The sequence below is a fragment of the Bos indicus x Bos taurus genome, chromosome 2 (assembly GCF_003369695.1).
Source record: "Bos indicus x Bos taurus breed Angus x Brahman F1 hybrid chromosome 2, Bos_hybrid_MaternalHap_v2.0, whole genome shotgun sequence".
Taxonomy (NCBI): Eukaryota; Metazoa; Chordata; class Mammalia; order Artiodactyla; family Bovidae; genus Bos; species Bos indicus x Bos taurus.
Genome location: NC_040077.1, coordinates 38,385,181 through 38,404,920, shown reverse-complemented (window position 1 = coordinate 38,404,920; position 19,740 = coordinate 38,385,181). Strand labels below are relative to the sequence as shown.

Here is a 19,740-nt window from a genome sequence, read left to right as displayed (position 1 = left end):
TATAGCTTTAAAGCAAAGAATAAGAACCCATTGCTATGTAAGCTGTTTGGAATGGACACCTTCTGACTCATCATCTTAAAATCAAAATTTTTTGTTAGTGATTGTTCATGCCCCACACCTCTATTCTGTCTTACCACCCCAATTTGTCTACAATTGCATTTCAGACTCTCTCTTCTCTAACAGCAAGGTGAGAGAAAGGGTTAAAGGAGAGTTTAATGGACTTCCTTTTTTTACTTTTAAAAGCACATGAAACTTGAGAGACCCTTTTTTCTGTTTCCGTTGTTGTTGTTATTATTATTTCCATGTTCACCACAGATCTTTTCTAGAGCAAGCCCTTATTTAATATACAAATGCCTCACCTCCCCCTGGGATCCTTACAAAGATCTGTGCCTTTGAACAGAAGCACTCTGTTGGTTCCCTCCACTCCAGGTGACCTGAGCCTCCCCTCTACCTCTCTCCTACCCAACTCCCTCCTCCTGCCATTCATGATCCAGTTCAAAAAGCAAATGCCTGGTGCAATAGCTCTCCATCAGCAGCGATTCCACCCCTCTCAGCACTGGTCTAACACGGCTCAGAATTAATCATTTGTCTATGTCAATCTCCAGCACTGGCCTACTTGCCCCCAAAGGGGTACATACTTCCACAGGCCATAGAAAATAATGCATTAAATTATGGAATGAATATACTAAAACTTGCATCCTATTTAAAAAATGATTTAATCTAATAGAGTGATAACTTCATCTTTTATGACAGTCCACTACAAGAGGTATCTTGCCGAAGTGGGAGTTACCTAATGTGAAAGAGTGGACATGGTTTGCTTCTAGAATAGTCAGGCTTGAAGGTTTATTTAAGTGGAATCACAGGTTGTAAAGAATCCACGTGCAATGAGGGAGACTTTGGTTTGATCCCTGGGTTGGGAAGATCCCCTGGAGAAGGGAAAGGCTACCCACTCCAGTATTCTGGCCTGAAGAATTCCAAGGAGTCGCAGAGAGTCAGAAAAGACTGAGCGACTTTCACTTTCACAGGTTGTTATGCCTAGATACAATGAAATGAGCCGTCTCCAAATTGCAAGTGCTCAAATCCATTAAGGAAACTACAGATTAAATATGTTATTAATGAGTACCAGAGAATAGTAAGAAAATGGTGGAGCTGATATCACTATTCCTAGTGGTTAATCAGTTTACTAGAGAAAAGCAATTAACATTTAGTTCAATGTGACATGAAGCAGGCTCACCAACTTCAAAATTAAAAAATACATTAAAAACTGATTTGCATCCAGTATCACAAACAATAAACATTATCCTGAGTGACTTGAGATTTTCGTCAATAATACAATGTCATTACCATTAGCGATACCATAAATATTTCACCTTAAGTCTTTTTAAAAATTCTCCTTTATGTATGTTTTATACTATGTAGATTTATTTTATATAACACTTATAAGCAACATACACACTGAGGGTATACACTGAAAAAGCTTTTTAACTGATGAGATATAATCATCAAAAGCCTTTGAAAACCACTGAACTATCACAGTCTTGTCTTTGAATTTCCAGCCCATCTTTTCTCCTTCCTTCCACAACTATTGGAAGCCTGCTATCAACAAAACAACTTGAAATTTTTCCGGAGGGTGGAGCAGCTTCCCTGGGGAGATTATATCTAAACAGAACTAGAAAGATGAGTAGGAGGTACTACAAAAAGGGCGAGAGTATGTGAGTTCTCGTTTGTGTGTGTGCGTGCGCATGTGTTTGTGTTGGAGCGGTGAACACTCTGGTGGAGACAGGAGGGCATTTAAGGAAAAAGGCAGTTTCTCGGCTTCGACACAGACCCTGTGGCCAGGGGAAGCATGGGGCATTCTGAGGACTTAAGACATATTTCACATGAAAAAAAAAACACCAGGCTAGGATACAGAGAGCTTATAGAGAAGAGTGATAAGGAGAGAAAACCCAAGAAGGCTGGGGAGGTAGCCCCCAACCAGAACCTGGGTAAAACATGGTAAGCCCTAGTAAGTAAACCCCCTACTCACCTCCCTACATTCAAAGCCTTCTCCACCCCACTGTCCTTAGCACACCAACTGGCCAGCTTCCTGCCTGTCTCTGGACCTCTCTATATACGTTGCTGCTACTCCCAGTGATTGGGCCCATCTTTCAGGATCCAATCTGGCAAATTCCTACTCATCTTTCAAGTCTCCAATGTCACTACCTTCTAGAAGCTTTCCTATATCCTATTCCCTCATTATACTCTCACATACCATTTTGTTGACTTCATTCATAGCACTTATCATAATTAATAATTACATATTCATACTCATGTGTGTGCTTTGGAACATCTGCCTCCCTCACTAGACTATAAACATTATAGTAAAATCTATAGTCTATTTTGTTCATCGCTACCAAGCCAAGTAGGTGCACATTTAATACTTGCTGAATTCAAATTTCCCCTGAACTAATCAGTTCGATTTAACTTTAAATTCCAAAGAATTAGCAATGCCCCCTCCACACTCCTAACACACAAGCACCTGCAAAGGAATAGCAAGATTAAGGCATTTATCAACTGTTAACTTTATTATCTAGAATTTAGTGCAGGTAGTAATAGTCAGCAGGTAACAAGTCCAAAGGTTTAAAATTAAGAATTCTTTCACAATTTAAAAAATAATTCTAAAGACAATCACCACTGGCAATTTTTCCTGTCACAAAACCAACAAAAGTTCATGCCCCTAAACACCTTTTAACTGATTATTATTGTGCAAGCAAAATTGAAACAATAACTTAGGCTCCTAAATGGAAAACAGGGGAGGGAAAAAAAGGAGTTAAAAATTCAGGCTTCCAAACAAAATCTGCTGTTTAGAGATAGATAGCTCAAAACCTGCCAAAAATCTTTGGGGAAAAAATGTCAGCATCACTTATTGGTCACCACTTTTTCAGTGTCTGGACTGCCTTTGCTGACCAGTTAACTCAGCTATTAAAAAAGGGTACTTTCAAAAGTAAAAAGGTAAACAAAATGCAGAAAGGAGAATATTCTGGAATAAATTTTCTGATCATATTTTACTTATGAAAAACATCAATATGATAATGTTCCAACTTGAAGCCCCAGGGATCTATAAGTTTAAAATACGCTAAGAAGAAAACACTGTTTTTAAAAGTAATTTTAAAAGTACTCCTCTGTACTCAAGTATTTTTAGCTAAGGAGTTTCAAATGTGGGCTGGCCCCAAAGAGAAACCGATAATGGGAGAAGAGAGTGGCGATAATCAATAGTTCAGGGATGTTTTAATTCAGTGATTTAAAAAATTTTTGATCTCAGAATCTCTTTATACTCTTGAAAATTATTGAGAACTCTAAGGAACTTGTCTATGTGGGCTATTTCTATCAACAGTTATTCTATTAGAAATTTTTAAATTTTTTAATGGAGAATGTTTTAATTACTATTTGTTTTTAAATAACAACATATTATCCCATTTTTTCTCAATTAAAAAAAAACTAAATGGAAACACAAATGTAGAGAAAAAATGTATGGATACCAAAGGGGGAAAGGTTTGGGGGGGGGGGCGGGGGGGGGGGAGGGGGGGGGCAGGAAAATGGGAGATTGGGATTGATGTACCTACACTATTGATACTACGTATAAAATAGGTAACTAGTGAGAACCTACCGCATAGCTCAGGGAACTCTACTCAGTGCTCTAATAGTGACCTAAACGGAAAGGAAATTCAAAAACACAGGGGATCTATGTATATGTATAGCTGATTTACTCTACTGTACAGCAAAAACGAATACAACATTGTAAAGCAACTATACTCCAATAAAAATTTAAAATTTTTTTTTTAATTTTTAAGAAGTATATTCCCCCCCTCAAAAAAAATTGTAGTGAGAAAAATGGCATTATTATGCATTTTGACAAATCTCTATGTTTGGCTTAGTAGAAAGCAACTGGATTCTCATATATGACTCTGCATTCAATCTGTTATGACATGGGGCATCAGCTGAAACATAGAGAATCCAGCTTCACACATGAATATGTCTGTGTGACTGAAAGAAGAAGACACTGTGGAACACCCCTGAGATAGTCCTAGAAACTCCAGAGAATCCTGGACCATGCTTTGAGAATGGGTGCCTCACTCCTAAAAGATCGATTCTTCTACCATACCAGGTAATCAGATGGTACTAAATATTTTAAGCTGAGCATTTGCTCAATACCTGACAAAAATGTTACTGTTCCACAGGTTAAGAAATATCTTTAAACTCCCTCACATCAAAGAAGTACACAAGTCCAGTGGTCAAGGGAAGCCATTATACACATCTATTTCATGTTGGAATAGCATTTTATGGATGCAATTAAATAGTGTTTAAATGAGACATGAAACTGATCAGAAGGGGTCCAGTGTCCATCTGCAATCCAACTGAATCCTTTTGCAATATTCTAAGCCCTAAATCCATAACTGAAAACACCCATAGGCTACTGGGGGTTATAGAATATTACCTGAAGGAGTCAGAGTACAAAATTTTGCCTCCAGTACATACCAACTCCTTGCTGTTCTTGGATAGTGCTCTCTATCCCTGGTAACTGATCTTAATATTTCAGACACAAGGCAAAGAGAGCTACTCAGAAAAAGGATAGGGACCTCCTGTCTTAACTCACATCCCTTCTTTAAATCAGTATCATCTCTTACAATGTCTCAGGACTGCTCCCATGGGAGACAGGACAGTCCCACGATATTCTACTAAAAACAGACAAACCATCAGAGCAAAATAGAACTGCTTCCCAAATCCCATGGTACTTTTCAAACTCCATTTATAGATCAGACTGATATTCAGTTAAGGAGCTAGTCTTTAGCTCAATTTTTAACATGTGTGGGCTTGAGACCAAGTTTGGCACTTCTTTTTCTCATCACAGTTTTACAGCTGGATAAAGCCACTGATACACTGCAATACATTCCCTCAAAAATCACAAAGCATTTTGATGTCAGTCACAGAATAACCACAAGTATAGTACACTTCTATATTCAACCTTTAGGGCTCATATTAAGTAATCTAGTTGATTATTATTGATACTATAAAAGATAATTATTGATACAGTAAAAGATACTTCTAACACCTAGACTTATGAACAGCATACAATTTGTCATCCGTATGTAGAGGATGAAAGAGAAGCTGAAAGAGGAACCCTGAGATTCTTTCCCATCAGAAAATCCTACAAAATGTCCATTTGTCTGGCCTGGTGGCCTAGACTTATTAGCTTTGTGCATTTGTTCAGTGAATAATTCACTGGGCACCTACTCGTTCAATAGGGACTTGTTTGATACTCTTCTCAATTCAACTTCTAACAATCTCCAAGTTAGAATCTTGAAAGATAGGTTGTACATTCATCCATTCCTATTTTGAATGACTTTTCCACCATTCACGTAAAGATGCTCACTCACTGTTGGTGAGGACTATCATGACTGTCCTGTTACGTATCTTTTATATGGCCTATCCTATGCCTACCACAAGGGAAAAAAAATTTCCCTTTAATATAATATAAATTAGAGTGATTCCGCTTTCCCTCAGTTATTTGTCAACACCACATCGTTAGTACAGTAACAGTAGTGATACTTAGGTAACCAAGCACTGTGCTTAGGGACCCTATGTATTATCTTGTTTAACCTCTCCCCAAAACACTCTATAACAGGGGTCCCCAACTTCAGGGTTTCAAGCCTGATGATCTGAGGTAGGGCTAATGTAATAATGATAGAAATATAGTGCATGATAGATGTAATGTGCTGGATTCATCCTGAAACCGTCCCCCTCTCCCCCATGATGGAAACACTGTCTTCCACGAAACCAGTCCCTGGAGCCAAAAAGGCTGGGGACCACTGCTCTAAAATAAATATTCATATTAATTCCATTTTACCAACAAGAAAAATCAGTAGGTAGGTAGAAGTAACTCACTCAAGGACACAAAGTCAAACTCAAAGCCCACCTAACCAGAGTTCAGGTCCTAATCAACCAACATACTCAACCCTCACTAAACCAGCCATTGTTTAGCAATCTGTTTTTGTCATCCTTAACATTTTATCCAAGCTTCAACACACTGTGCACTTTATCTTGATTTTCCTCTTGGAAAACAATCTTTACTCATGGTTATTTGGGTCACCTTTCAAGCATGCCCTCTTTCCACTTCTCTAATCTCAGAATTAATTTCATATACTCTAATTATCTCCCCTACCCCGAAAAAAAAAAAAAAAAGAACTTGTTGTGAAAGGAAAAATAAGCCATGTTGCTGGTATACAAGTAGTTTCTACCTCCCACCTACCATCCTCATTCTTCAATTCTCTTGCAACTCACACGGTAAAATAAAAACCGGAATTAGTGTAAGTCAGGCACATTTGGGAGCAAAGTTAGACTCAGTAAGATAAATTCCAGACACAAAACTTTGAGGGAAGGTATACTTACAACCACCACCTCCAAGTGAGACAAAACTCAGCCATTATGTGACAATAGTGATGTCCCTTCTCTGCTCAGCAAGCAGAGAGAGAACCCAAGGGCAGCTTGCTCCACACTACCTGGGCCTTTGGAAAGGGTGGGGAGAGAGGGGCTGTCAGTTACAGATGCAAAGAAAGGCTAAACCAAAGCCATCATACCATATAAGTTAAGTCAGGGTCTTTTCTCCAGTTCACAAATGACCTGGTAAATATTTTTAACACCACACTCTGTCTGAACTGGCAATGCGCAAGTTGCCAGTACTTGGTTTTATATAGACTTCACTGCTGCGGGAGGGTTTCTGGTAGGGTGTTACTTTCAGAATATTAGCATGTAATTTGATCTTTCAAGATAGATGAATACAAATAGCTTCTTGGACAAGTACTACAGAACTGAAACCCAGCCCCTGGATCAGTTCATCTTGTGGTCAGAGGAAATAATTACAGATGATTTCAGGAAAGAAAGCACTTTGACTGAAAGAGTTACACTCCAAACATTCCAGCTGTGACAGATGGACCCAAGACATGGTTTGGAATGGACAGGAAAAGACTAATATTAAAAAAAAAAAAAAAGGGGGGGGGGTGAGGGGCGGGGAAATGAGGCTTAATTGAATGAAAATAAATGAGCAGTTTAAGTTAAGCTACCATGTAGAACTGAAGAATCCCCAGTAGGTTTGTTTTAATTGTATACAGGACGGAACTGACTTTGTTACACCCCTACCAGATACACAGATAATAGCTAAGCTAAGCTTCCGATACCAATGTTTTGATCACCCACCACATACCTTCCTGGTATCTCAAGACCTGGTTTTATTTCAATGCGCCTGACTACATGGAAACTCTCCTTCATTTTCCACTTCATTCCCTCTGTATCAAATAGCCACGGCTCTCCTGCTTTGTTTCAACTGATAGCACCCATCATCTCCCAGCTGTTTTGTTTTATTCTCTTAGGCAGCTCAGGGCTCCTCTCTCTCCAGTTTACAAACTGGGAGTTTTTTGGTTTTGTTTTTTTAACCTACTGGTAGACAGGAACCTGTTATTCGCCCCCTCCCACCCACACCCCTCCTCTTAGATGAGGCACTGTGACGTCCAGCTAACATCTTATCTCCTCCCCAAGCCCTCAGTTAGATGCCCTCTCGGCACCTGCCACATTTCTAACTGCCTGCAGTCTCCCCTTTAGCCTTAAAGTCAGATCTTCCTATCCCTCCAGGCATCTGACAAATGGTGGCTTGGGCACTGCCATCTGACACAATTGTCCCAGTTCTAAGGCCAATAGGACTAACCTGTAATAATTTGAAGGGTGGGGAGAAATTAAGATGTCAGCACCAGGGAGGTATATCTCTTTTTGTTTTTCAAATGGGAAGCACTAGAGCATACTTCTGTGGAGATCCAGCCTGACCAGAGCTCTTCTCATCCACGCTCCCCTACACACTCCAGTCCATTCCTCCTTCACACCTCCCCACCCTCACCCCCTTTGGTGTGCTGCCAGCTTCTTCGCGGCATTTAGCGCTGTGTGCAATTTGTCATTTATGTACTAGATTATTAGTTTTTATTATGACTCTCCCTCTCCCACTCCTTATTCCACACACCAAAATGCAAGCAGCGTGAGAGTAAGAACTCTATCTGGTGCATGGCTATACATCCCTGTGCCTGGCACATACCAGGCACGCAATATGAATTAAAGCACATTAATTTTAACTTCTTAGTCAATGCTACACTTTGGGTTGGTTGAGGAAAGTGAGGTTTACGGGGTTTTTTTTTTTTTTTTTACAGCCTGGCAAGGAAGTGACTGGGGGAGGAGGCTGCCCCTCATCCTCTTTGGAATATAGCTCCAACCAGGTATTGGAGATAAATTAAAAGATATCATTTGTAACCTGGATTTCAGTTTTCAAGGGTGTCATCCAAGAGCAGCAGCCAAAGAAAAAGATGGCTGGCAGACTCCGGGTATACCAGACGACTCCCTGGTGGACACTAGCCCATTTGGCCAGGACTGCCTGGCTCTCTGGTTGCAGACACCAGCTGATCTGCCCAGAGCCATCCCAAGTGACCTCGGAGACAGCTTCTGGAGCTTGAAAATACATCTCCTACGAGTCAGAAATTGACATATTTCACCCACCCCACCTCCCCACCCCACCCCACCCCCGTCTTCTAACAGTTATTGACACTATTTGGAAAGCCATGTTTCCATGCCTATTAATAACCTTCAGAAAGAACCCTTAGGAAGTGTCAAGAGAAAAATAGATCTGGCTGATGGAAGCCAAAGACTCAATCAGAGGTTACAATTAGCAATTAATACATTTAAAGAAAAAGAAAGTTGTAACATCTTCTGTATCATATGTTATCTGTTCAGGAGGCTTGAAACAAAATACTGAGCCAATGAATTCAACAAATGCTGAGTCAAGAACACCAGTCTTTACAGAAAGAAACTCTTTTAAAGGCCCCTTATCTGTTTAAATAGAGCAGCTACTAACTTTATCCTCGCATCAACAATTCCAGAGAATTTAGCCTGACTGATATCATTAAACCTTTTATATCTTTATAAAGTTTCTTCAGGTGACACTTTAAATAGTAACCAAATCAATCTATTCTAAAATAATGGAACAACTAATTAACATTAATCTTTAAAAAGACTTTCCTTAGTGGTCTATTCTCCTCTCCCCTCCCCCAGCGAGAATGTGATTAATGGAATTCTCTCACAACTTAGCTTGAAATATGCTTTTGCCAGTCGAGCAGCTAAAGCAGAATCAGATAATTGTGGTATGACTCAACAAATGCACAGCTGTTCATTTAAATATATCCATCAAAAGTATAAATATGATCATGAGAAAGAAAATGAGCCGTGTACACAGGGTCAGTGTACAAGATGAACAAGTTAGCAGCGAAGTAACCATAACAGAAAACAAGGAGGAGGAGAAACAAGACAGGGAGAGGCTCTGGGGCCACGTGGAAAGAGACCAGGAAACCGGCATAACCAAAAGCCACCCACACAACCCCAAACGCTCAATGGACCTAAATCAGAAATTAATGGCAAGTAAAAATAAATGCACTCAACTAAGTGAGAAGAAATAAAATCCAGGAAATAGAGGATGCCCCCAAGTACACAGTGGTAGGAAGTTTATAGGGTAAAAATGATGAATCGAACCTATTATGAAAAACAAAGACCCTGAGGCAGAGAAAAGCAGGAAGAACAGGGTACTCACCTCAGTCCTCTCCCCACAACTTTCAAAGACAGACATTAGGAAATCCAGAAAATAGAGGAATCCCTCCAACAGTCAGTCCCAAAGCAAACAACTGGAGAACACCACCCCGTGGCAGGCAACCCCTCTGGGATGTTCTACACATGAGTGTTACCTGAATACGAGGAAAAGGAAAACAAGAAAGAGAGAGCATGTGAAGAGGAGCGGGAGGAGCACTGATCAAGAGCAAAGGGCCGAAGACAGCCATAAAAGCCCTGCTCCTTCCTTCTTCCTCAGGGATGGACAGAAAGGCCCAGTGAGAACTTGAGAAGCAGAAGGACCTCTCAAGTACTCTTGGTTATCTCTCCTCTTTCAGTGTGTCATTCAAAATATTAACACATAGAACATCTAATCCATGATGACCATTTCCAAGCTCCCCGAACCATCAAAACTCTAGATCTTGCCAAAATGTAACCCCCCTGGTGCTGGTGGGCCCTGACCGCATGCCTGGCCTCGCCATTCAGTCACCCTCGTGCATGAGGAACCACTCACATCTCCACTGTGACAAGCAAACCTCCCTTACATTGTTATAAGCCAAACTATTTTAGCAACCACCACCTCCCTCAGTCCCAAGCCCTCTTACAAATCTACCCCCTTCTCCCCTTGCAGAAAACTTCCTACAAAGAGCACTCTACAGAGCTCCCAGCACCTCCTCGCTGTCTCCACTCAGTCCATTACCAAACACCTCCGGGTAAGGTTCTAACTCTGTACACTTCACCTTATCCTTCAGATTAACAAGGCAGCTTCCCAGCTTCCTCGAAACTCAGACTTGGAAACCTCACTCCGCAAGATTTTTCTTTGATTGACCTGAGATGAGGCCAAGGAATCCCCCAGACCCACAGCAGTTCGGGTGATGCTGAGAATGCTGAGGGTGGCATCTCTGGTCCACAGGGGAGCATGGCAGGGCTGATGACCTCCTTCTCCCCCTGGGGTCTTCCCTAGCTGGGATTAGGAGGCTCCATCTCTCTGCTATCTTTACGTTTCTGGTTTGGACCTGCTCAGTTTCCTTGGATGGTAGGTTCTTCTTCTGCCTCTCTCCTCTTAGATGCTGGCTTCCCTTGAGGCATCACATCTCTTGAGCTTCCCTTCTCCTCATTCAAGATGCTACCCAGCTTCACCACCACTGAGCCAGCCCGAACCACCAGCTGAGGATGCTTTCTTTACTCATATTTCCCTTCCCTGACTATTCCTTCCTTATCACCTTCTTTTTCTATCATATGTCCTCGTCTTTTCACTGTATTTAAAATTAAAGAAAAAATTTTTTATAACAGGCATTTCAAGTTACATAAAGAAAAAGGATAATAAACCCTATTTTGACCTCCCAGTTCCAAAAACAAACAATCTCATTTTCCGTGTTCTGCCCATTTTATTCCTGATGTATTTTAACAAGAATCCCAGAAGTCACATCATTTCACCCACAAATTCTCTAACAGATAAGGACTTTCTCTAAACATGACTATAAAACCAACATTTCACCCAACAGGATTAAGTCTTTCTCCTCCAAACATCATCTAAAAGCTAATCAGTGTTTAAATTTGCCCAATTTTCAACACTTATAAACATCCCCTATTCCTCCCCCTGAAAACTGGGAAGAGAATGGGGATAGCACATCAAAAAGGAACTGTTTCTATCGCCTTTCAGTTCTCATCACTAGTGATACAGTGTTAGGATTGGGGCAGTGCTGACAATATGTGTGCATCCTGTGGAAGGCAGCAAATGTGTACCTAGAGCCAATTCAAATGCTATTGTTCCAGGCTGTTCCGGACAACCTAAATTTTCTGGGTGGAACAAAGGAGTTAGAGATGTAATACTGAAAAGGTTAAATAAGAACCATATAAACTGAATTTGAATTGGAAGCATCAGCATGAACTCATTGACTATTTTATTTATATAGATATATATATAATAAATATACACAGTATATAATAAATATACATGGTTATCCTCTGCCCATTAAACCAACCTACCCAGCATCAGTGAGCATTCTGGATGCCCAGACTGTGGACCTAAATTACCGTTTTCTACCAAAAGAAAAAGAACAAGTTGAATTCAACAAACACAATGCCATCACCCAGCCAGTGGGAAATTAGAGGTCAAATGGCTGGGTTCTCAACATATAAGCTATAAGGAAAGCAAAGGGCTGGAGGGGTAACCTAAGGTTTAGAAAGAAAGTGAAGTCACTCAGTTGTGTCCGACTCTTTGCAACCCCGTGGACAGTAGCCTGCACCAGGATCCTCGGTCCATGGGATTTTCTAGGCAAGAGTACTGGAGTGGGTTGCCATTTAGGAAACTTCAAAAACATAAAAAGAAATGCAAGGCTAAACTGCAGTAGCTAGATATGCACAGGCAGGTGATGAAACCACACAGAAAGGCAATGAAGCAATTACTATAGAAGTCAGGAAGCTGGTTGCCTCTGGAGAGAGAGAGTGACACGTAGGGGACACGCCAAGGAGCTCTAGGGGGCTGCTAATATTCTGTCTCTTGATCTGCATGGTGGTCACAAAACATATTCACCTTACAAAAATTAACTAAGCTATGTATACTTTGTGTGATATCTGTATCTGTGTTTTACTTCATATAATAAAAAGATAAATAGGAGAAACAAAAGAGGAATGTGGATTATTTAAACAAAGGTGCAGACTAACACACACCCACTCTCAGAGGCAGTAACAACACTGAGTATCAAATATATATATATATGCAAAAATTTGCCCAGGTTTGTGTTACAAACAAGTTTATACAATAATCTTCTGAAATGTCAACTACTTTCTATCTTCAGTGGGAATATTGTTTTTTCACATTCCAAGTTTATTAATTTTTAATAGAGAAATAGGCTTCACTTACCAAGTCATAATTAGAAATCAAGTATTAAAATAAAAGTAACAACATCTTATAAGTTGGTCCTTCCTCTCTCCTACTTCAATTTTACATATGTTTCATGGGTCAAGGATATACAATGATTATAGAATCCAAATCAGTATTTTCCAAACACTGTGCAACATTAATCACCAAATAAGAAAAATTAACACCATAAAGCTATGGACCTTCTCTCACAAAACTTATTTAGCACAATCCCAATAATCATATTAACAGGTTTTCTTCTTAGGGTGGAGAGAGTGGTGACTAGATATGATTAAAGTCCTTATTTTTTCAAAACCACACACATAGATAAATAGAAAAATTCTATAAAATTAAAATTCTATAGAAGGAAATTTAAAATAAATATGAAAATTCAGTAAAACGGAACTACTTCTACAAAAGAGGGAAAAGAAACATATTAAGCTCCAAGAGTTTAAGAAAAACAGTATGATCCTGCTACATGCATAGGGAGAGAGATCAGTGAAACTAAACAGATATCCCAGAAATAAACCACAATGTATATGGGAATTTATAAGACAAAAGAAATCAAAAGAGAAAATTTGGGACTATTCAGTAAAATTGCAATGACCAGTCAATGTGACAGAGACTGCTTATTTTCCACTAAAATTCCTTCTTCACTTCTTGGGCACATGCTGACCAGCACAGATTGCATTCCCCACCCTCCCTCACAACTAGATGTGATCACAGGACTAAGTTCTCACCAATGGAATTAGAAGTGACATGTGATCATTTGCCCCGGACTTTCTCCTTCGTCCTTCACTCGGAAGGAACCCAGCTATGGTAGCAACCCAGCTATGACCATACAGATAACTACAGAGCCACAAGACAGACAGAACCTGCCTCCCAGTGACCAGTGGATATGGGTGGTTCTGCAGACTTCCTTTGCTCACACTGGAACTGTTAAGTGAGGACAAAAATCAACTTCTCTGTTCTTTGACCCATGGCATAGTTCAGTTCCTTGGTTACAGCAACTCAGCCTTATCCTAATTAATAGAGCACCTAGAGAAAAACTGAGTTAGATTCATACCTAACATTCCAGGTGGATCAAAGATTTAAGTCTAAAAAAAAGAACATGATACTCCAAGGAACCATGAAATAAGTCTTTAGCTCTAAGAATGGAAACAGTCTTTTAATTGTGATACAAAATCCTGAAGCCAAAAAAAGGCTGATTATATATTTATCTCTATAAATATTGGGGGCGGGGTGGGGGTGGCTGTGCCACATGACTTGCGGGATCTTAGTTCCCTGACCAGGGATCAAAGCTGGCCCTGGCAGTGTCCAGTCCTAACCACTGGACCACTAATGAATCCCCTCTATAAATATTTTTAAACATCTTTTATTGACTATCTCTTCCACTATAATGTAAGCTCTGTGTAGCAAGAATTGGGATCTATTTTCTTTACTATTGTATAACCTAATGCCTGGAACAAGTGCTTAATGCATAAGAGGGATTCAATAAATACCTGCTAAATAAATTGATTAATTTAAGTATATAAAATCTGGTGGCTCAATGGTAAAGAATCCACCTGCCAATCAGGAGACACAGGTTCAATCCCTGGTTGGGAAAAATCCCCTGGAGAAAGAAATGACAACCCACTCCAGTATTCTTGTGTCTCCTGCATTGGCAGCTGGATTCTTTACCACCGCACCACCTGGGAAGCCCCACTCCAATATTCTTGTCTGGGAAATCCCACAGACAGAGGAGCCTGGCAGGCTAAAGTCCATGGGGTCACAAAGAGTCAGACATAGCGAATAAACAACAACAACAACAACAACAACAACAAAACACAGCAAAATAATTATTTTTATACAAATGACCAAATATAAATATCACAAGGATGGGGTGCTAATTTGTTCATGTATAGGAGCTCCTGTGAACTGATAATAAAATAGGAGCTCCTGTGAATTGATAATAAAAAGATCAATAACCCAATAGAAAACAGACAAAGGAATTAACACAGAGGGAACAGAACAGGAAATACAAAGGGTCTTTAAACTTATGAAAATATGCTCGGTGTCAATCAAAATAAGAAAAAATGCAAATTAAAGCTCCATTAAAATGTCATTTTTCACCTATTGATTTGGTGAAGAAGAAAACCTATCAGTTTGACAATTATACTGTGATTGGCATGGGTATGAGGAAGCAGGGTTCTCATCCACTGCTGGTGGAATCTAAAACTTTGCAAGCTCTATGAACTTGCAATTTGGCAATAAATTTCAACCCAAATTAAAATGCACATAATTCTTTGACCCAGCAATTCCACTGTTAGAAATGGATCCTACAGATACGTTCACAAACATGTTTAACATTATATATGTACAAGATTATTCCCTACAGCCTGGTTTATGATAATAAAATAGGAAATGATCTATATAGTCATCAATAAGGTACTGGTTAAGTAAATTACAGCCCACCTCTAAATGGGATGTTAGGCTTCCATTAGGAAAGAATGCAGCATTAATATTAAGAACTTCCAAGAGACGGTATTTCAATGAAAAAAGAATAAAACGGTGTATGTTGTTATCACTTGGGTTAAAAAAAAAGAAAGAAACTGCAATAATCTTTAAATTATATGTTGATATATATACCTGAAATCTCTGAAAGAATACATAAGAATTTGGTAACAATGCTTGTCTCTAGGAAGAATACTGAGACAGAGGGAAGTGAGGACTTATTTTTCACTCTTTTGTACCTTTTAAATCTTATAAACATTGATTATTATATTCCTAAAACTAAGTATTTTATAAAATAATAACAATACAATTATTCATTCCTGGCCCCTCGTATCTAAAAACTTCTCTGGTGGTTCTCGCTGTCAACTACACTAGGAAGTTATTGAGCTGAGTAATTTTAACCCTGTCTCATGATGAAGAATCACAGGGCTAGCAATTAACTAACACCATCATTTCCTCCTCCTCCCTCAAATAAATATATATGCAAAATAAAGTCAAGTCTCTTAATTCCATCCCTATTCTTCATTACCTCCTCTTAAAACTCATTCAACCACATGCCACCTTAAATGGGCATGAAAACATCTCAAAATGCTCCAAGGACAGTAGCCAGAACTAACAACTATGCTAACATATTAACACAGCCTAGTGCCAAAGTTCCTTCCAGGCATCCAGGAGATGAAAACTTGACATAACTGACACCTCGGCAACAGCCCCAAGCTGCGCCTCATCTGCCTGGAAGATAAAAACTCACATCCTCAATGACTAAATGTCCAATGTCAACAGTCAAGGCTTTTGTTCCTGCCCTAATGTGAAAGATCCCCCCGCACGACCCACATCCCCCTTTAAATTTACAGGCTAACCCCTCACTTGACGACTGGTTGTTATTATGTTACAGCCATACACAGAACCCTAAGAAGTCATTACTTACATTGAGAGTCTTCCTAAAAGGGAAAATCCTGCTTAAAAGGAAAAATGTCTACAGCATATCAAGTAGAAGGAAAAAGCAAGCTGTAAAACCAAATATGTAGCCACTTCCATCAATTTTTAATTAATATACACAATCTGTGTGCCTATGAAAAGTTTGTATATGAAAAATTGTGTGTTCCAGATTATTAGCTATAGGTAAAAGAAAAAAAGAGGGAGGAAATTTTATCTTTATATTGTTTTATACTTTTTGAAATTAAATAAAAATACACTTTCACATAAAAAAAATACAGTTCCTGAAAATAATATATTAGAATGTTCCTCAAAAAAGAAAACACTTGACAGCTACTAGAGATCTTGCCCCCAAATTCCGAACCTAAGGAGGCTGCAGAAACCTCACGCTTCTGTCTCTGTGTACAAGATGCAAACCATATCTAGGCAAACACAACTTTTAGTTCAGAAGCACACCCACCAACATTGAGCACTTCAGGCCTCTGCTCACAGAAACATCTTACAGACCCTATGTAAGCTGTTTTTTGAGTTACCACCATAGCTTAACACAGCCTTAACAGCACTTCATCTTGAGAGTGAGACTTCTTTACATGGATTTCAAAGTACTCCAAGAAAGCAAATTATGAAAATATAGCTCTGGGAAAAAGAAAAGTATGGAGACAATTAAAAAAATCAGTGGTGGCCAGGGAGTGGGTGGGTGGAGGGATTAATAAGCAGAGCACAGAGGATTTTTAGGGCAGTAAAACTTTTCTGTAGGAAAAGTCTACTTAAAAAGAAAAATGTCTATAATAGGGGAATCTATATTATTATACATTTGTCCAAATCCATAGAATGTACAACAACAACTATGGGCTCTGGGTAATAATATGTGTCCACACAGGATCCCCTGTTGTAATGAACGGACCACTCTCTGGGGGAGACTGAGAGTCTGGGAGAGGTAGGGGTGTATGGAAACGGGAATGTCTATGAGAACTCAATTTTCCCATGAATCTAAAACTGCTCAAAGACATAGTCTACTTAGAAGGAAAGGGGGGCAAAAAGTAGTAGTCCTGTAAGGTGAAAAGAATGGCAGAAGCATTTTATATGTAGGGAAATGGTAGTATCTGAACAACTTGGCAAAGTTGAAAGATAACCAAGCAGCGCCACCAAAAAAAGAAAAAATGCCTAGCTTCAAGGTAATGCAAGGATAAAGAGCCCCTGGGTTTGGTCCTAACTTTCTTATGTTGGGTTCATACAAACTAACAACTGATCATTATGGCTAAGAATTTCCCGTGTCATAAAAGAGAGGAATTGTTAGAACAGCTCTACAGCCGGCCCTGATGAGGCCACTGAGAGCTCCTGGTAAAAGCTTGGCTACCTTAGAGCTGGCTCCCAGGCATCTCCTCCCACGGTCCTTCCAGCAGTGGGCTCTTCCCCAAGGCTCCGTTCACTCACTCCTAGTGGTGGGAGAGGCACTCCTGGAGTCTCCAGGAATAAAGAGAACTCTCCAGTAGCTCTTGCGCTGGCAGCGTGATGCTCACAAGCGGCCCAGTGCTGCAGAGGGAAAGAAAAATTAAGCTATTCAGAAGAGCAGTCTGCAGTTGTGAACGTGCAGGCTAAAGAAATGCACACTGGACAAGCCTTTCAAACGGGACCACCAGCCACAGCTGATTTACCATTGCAGCAAGGATGGAGAAGAGTCCGACACAGACACGTGGTAGGCTGAGGTCATGAGTCCACATGAATCTTAAATATTTTTCTAAATGACACAAAAGCCAGTAGGATCTGAGTTGGTAAACTTCAAAATCAAGTTCCTTTAAAGTCCATACACCACGAACTCTAGCCATTACAAAAACAAACCAACCAACAAAAACAATGGTTTTGCATATATTAATTATTTTATGTACCTGGGAAAAACAAGGTTCAAGCTGTCTACAAGTACAGAATGCAAGTCTCTCTCCAGACCCCTGGCTGCTGTGAGAGATGCCCCATGTACCAGAGTAATCAGTTTCTCTTGCTTCCACCCAGAATAACCTGATTTGGGTCCATTTTCAACCTCCATTTTCGGTGGTAGAGAGATCTAGTTCAAAGACTCCTAAAACAAAGGTGGGGTTGGAAGCACACAGAGGAAGGGAAAGGGGCTCCAGATAACTATCAAAAAAAAAACCAAAAAGCCACCCAAGCTCCCTTTTCCTTTAGGAAGACTTCAAAAACATCAATATTTGCCAAAGGAAGAGGAAATTTTTATAAGAAGCAAACTTTCCCATTCAAAGAACAGTGAAAAACTTATGCCTTTCAGAAAACAGCATTTTTTTTTTTTTAATCTCAAGGACCATTTTGCCAAGAACACTTTCAGGTAAATAAATTTAAGCAGAAAACAAATCCAAAATACAGCATTCCTCAATAATTATTTGAAAGTAAAATCACATCAACCTTGGAATTGAAGGGAAATGTTTTACAAATAACTTAAAAAACTTGCCTCACTTCAGTTTAAATTCACAATCCAATTGAAGAGAGAATTGAGAATATAAAAATAAGAGGGACAAAACAATAAGATACTAAAAATAAGACACAAAAAAATATCCCCCCATAGAAAGGTCAACCAGAAACTTGACATTTTCAGCAATCATTTAGTGACGTTAAAGAGTAAAAATCCATTTCTAGAGTGGACATCTTTAAAAACAAACTCCAGTTAAGCAGTATCCACAAACCTTGAGTTTCAGAACAAACTGTTGAAACCTTGGTATTTTCCAAGATCCCGGGCCAAGGAAATTTGGCAGATTCACACCAAGAAGTTACATTCACGTCTGCTGAAGACTAACTGCATTTTAGAAGGTGGCCAGTTCAAATGGGCCAGCTTGTCTCTAGGGCCGGCCATGTCTTCAAGTTATAGGTACTTTTGGGGGAGGAGCTTTAGATAAGCAAAAAAATGTAATAAATACTGGTGCATATTTTTCTGATTCTTTTTAAAACAGTGCTTTTTTAAAATTACAGATGTACTTCTAATTTCCCTGCCAACCTTGCCCTATCACCTTTCCTGAAGGGAATTCCTTCAAGACCCTGTTGAGGCTCTCCTGCCTTGCTTAAGCCTTCCCTAATGATTGACATATTTTCCAGATCTTTCCATTCTAATTCCTCTGTATTTATATTCTACAAGACTCACTCTATATGACCTGGCACTTAATCCTCTGCCTTGAACTGCGTTCATCTCAAAAAATAAATAAATAAATAAATAAAACTAGGCAAGGATCACATATTATTCATTTGAGCTTTCCTTTCCTCATGGTACCTAGCATACAGTTGGTGCTCAAGAGTTACTAGATAAAAATCAAGTCTTCAAATTAAGCATAGTTTAATATTTGCTTTAAAATTATTCGGCTCTCAAATAACCCATAGGTTGAAGTCAAAATTGTGGTGTACTATGTAGAAGAACAAGTCAGTAAAATGAGAGCAACGGTGCAAAGCAAATTCCAAATCCTTAACTCTTCAAATCTTCTCCTCAGGACCCATCTCTGCACCAATACCTTCCATGCCAATAGCAACCGTGACAGATCTTGACAGGTCTTGTTCAAAACCCCAAGAGCGTTTTAAAAAATAAACACAAACAAAAAAGAGGTGTGTGCGCCAATTACAATCAGTGCTATAAAATAAATAGCTATACAGATCTCTTTTGACTTCCGTGATGACATCCTAATAAACCCATTGTTGAAATGCCCTAAGCTGAAAATGCATGCAGCCACCAGACATGGTAGATGAGCCCGGCCTATCTCAAACCTGCTCAGAACCCTTACATCAGCTTACAG

The 19,740-nt window shown here is 39.5% G+C and overlaps 1 protein-coding gene across 1 annotated transcript in view; it reads right to left on the bottom strand.

Moving 5' to 3' along the window:
- The window catches only part of ACVR1 (activin A receptor type 1), a 131,266-nt gene that overhangs the window by 56,161 nt on the left and 55,365 nt on the right, over window positions 1–19,740 (bottom strand). Inside the window, exon 2 of the mRNA XM_027560249.1 lies at window positions 17,316–17,491. The gene's annotated coding sequence lies outside the window, so the exon portion shown is untranslated. The remainder of the gene's footprint in view (window positions 1–17,315; window positions 17,492–19,740) is intronic.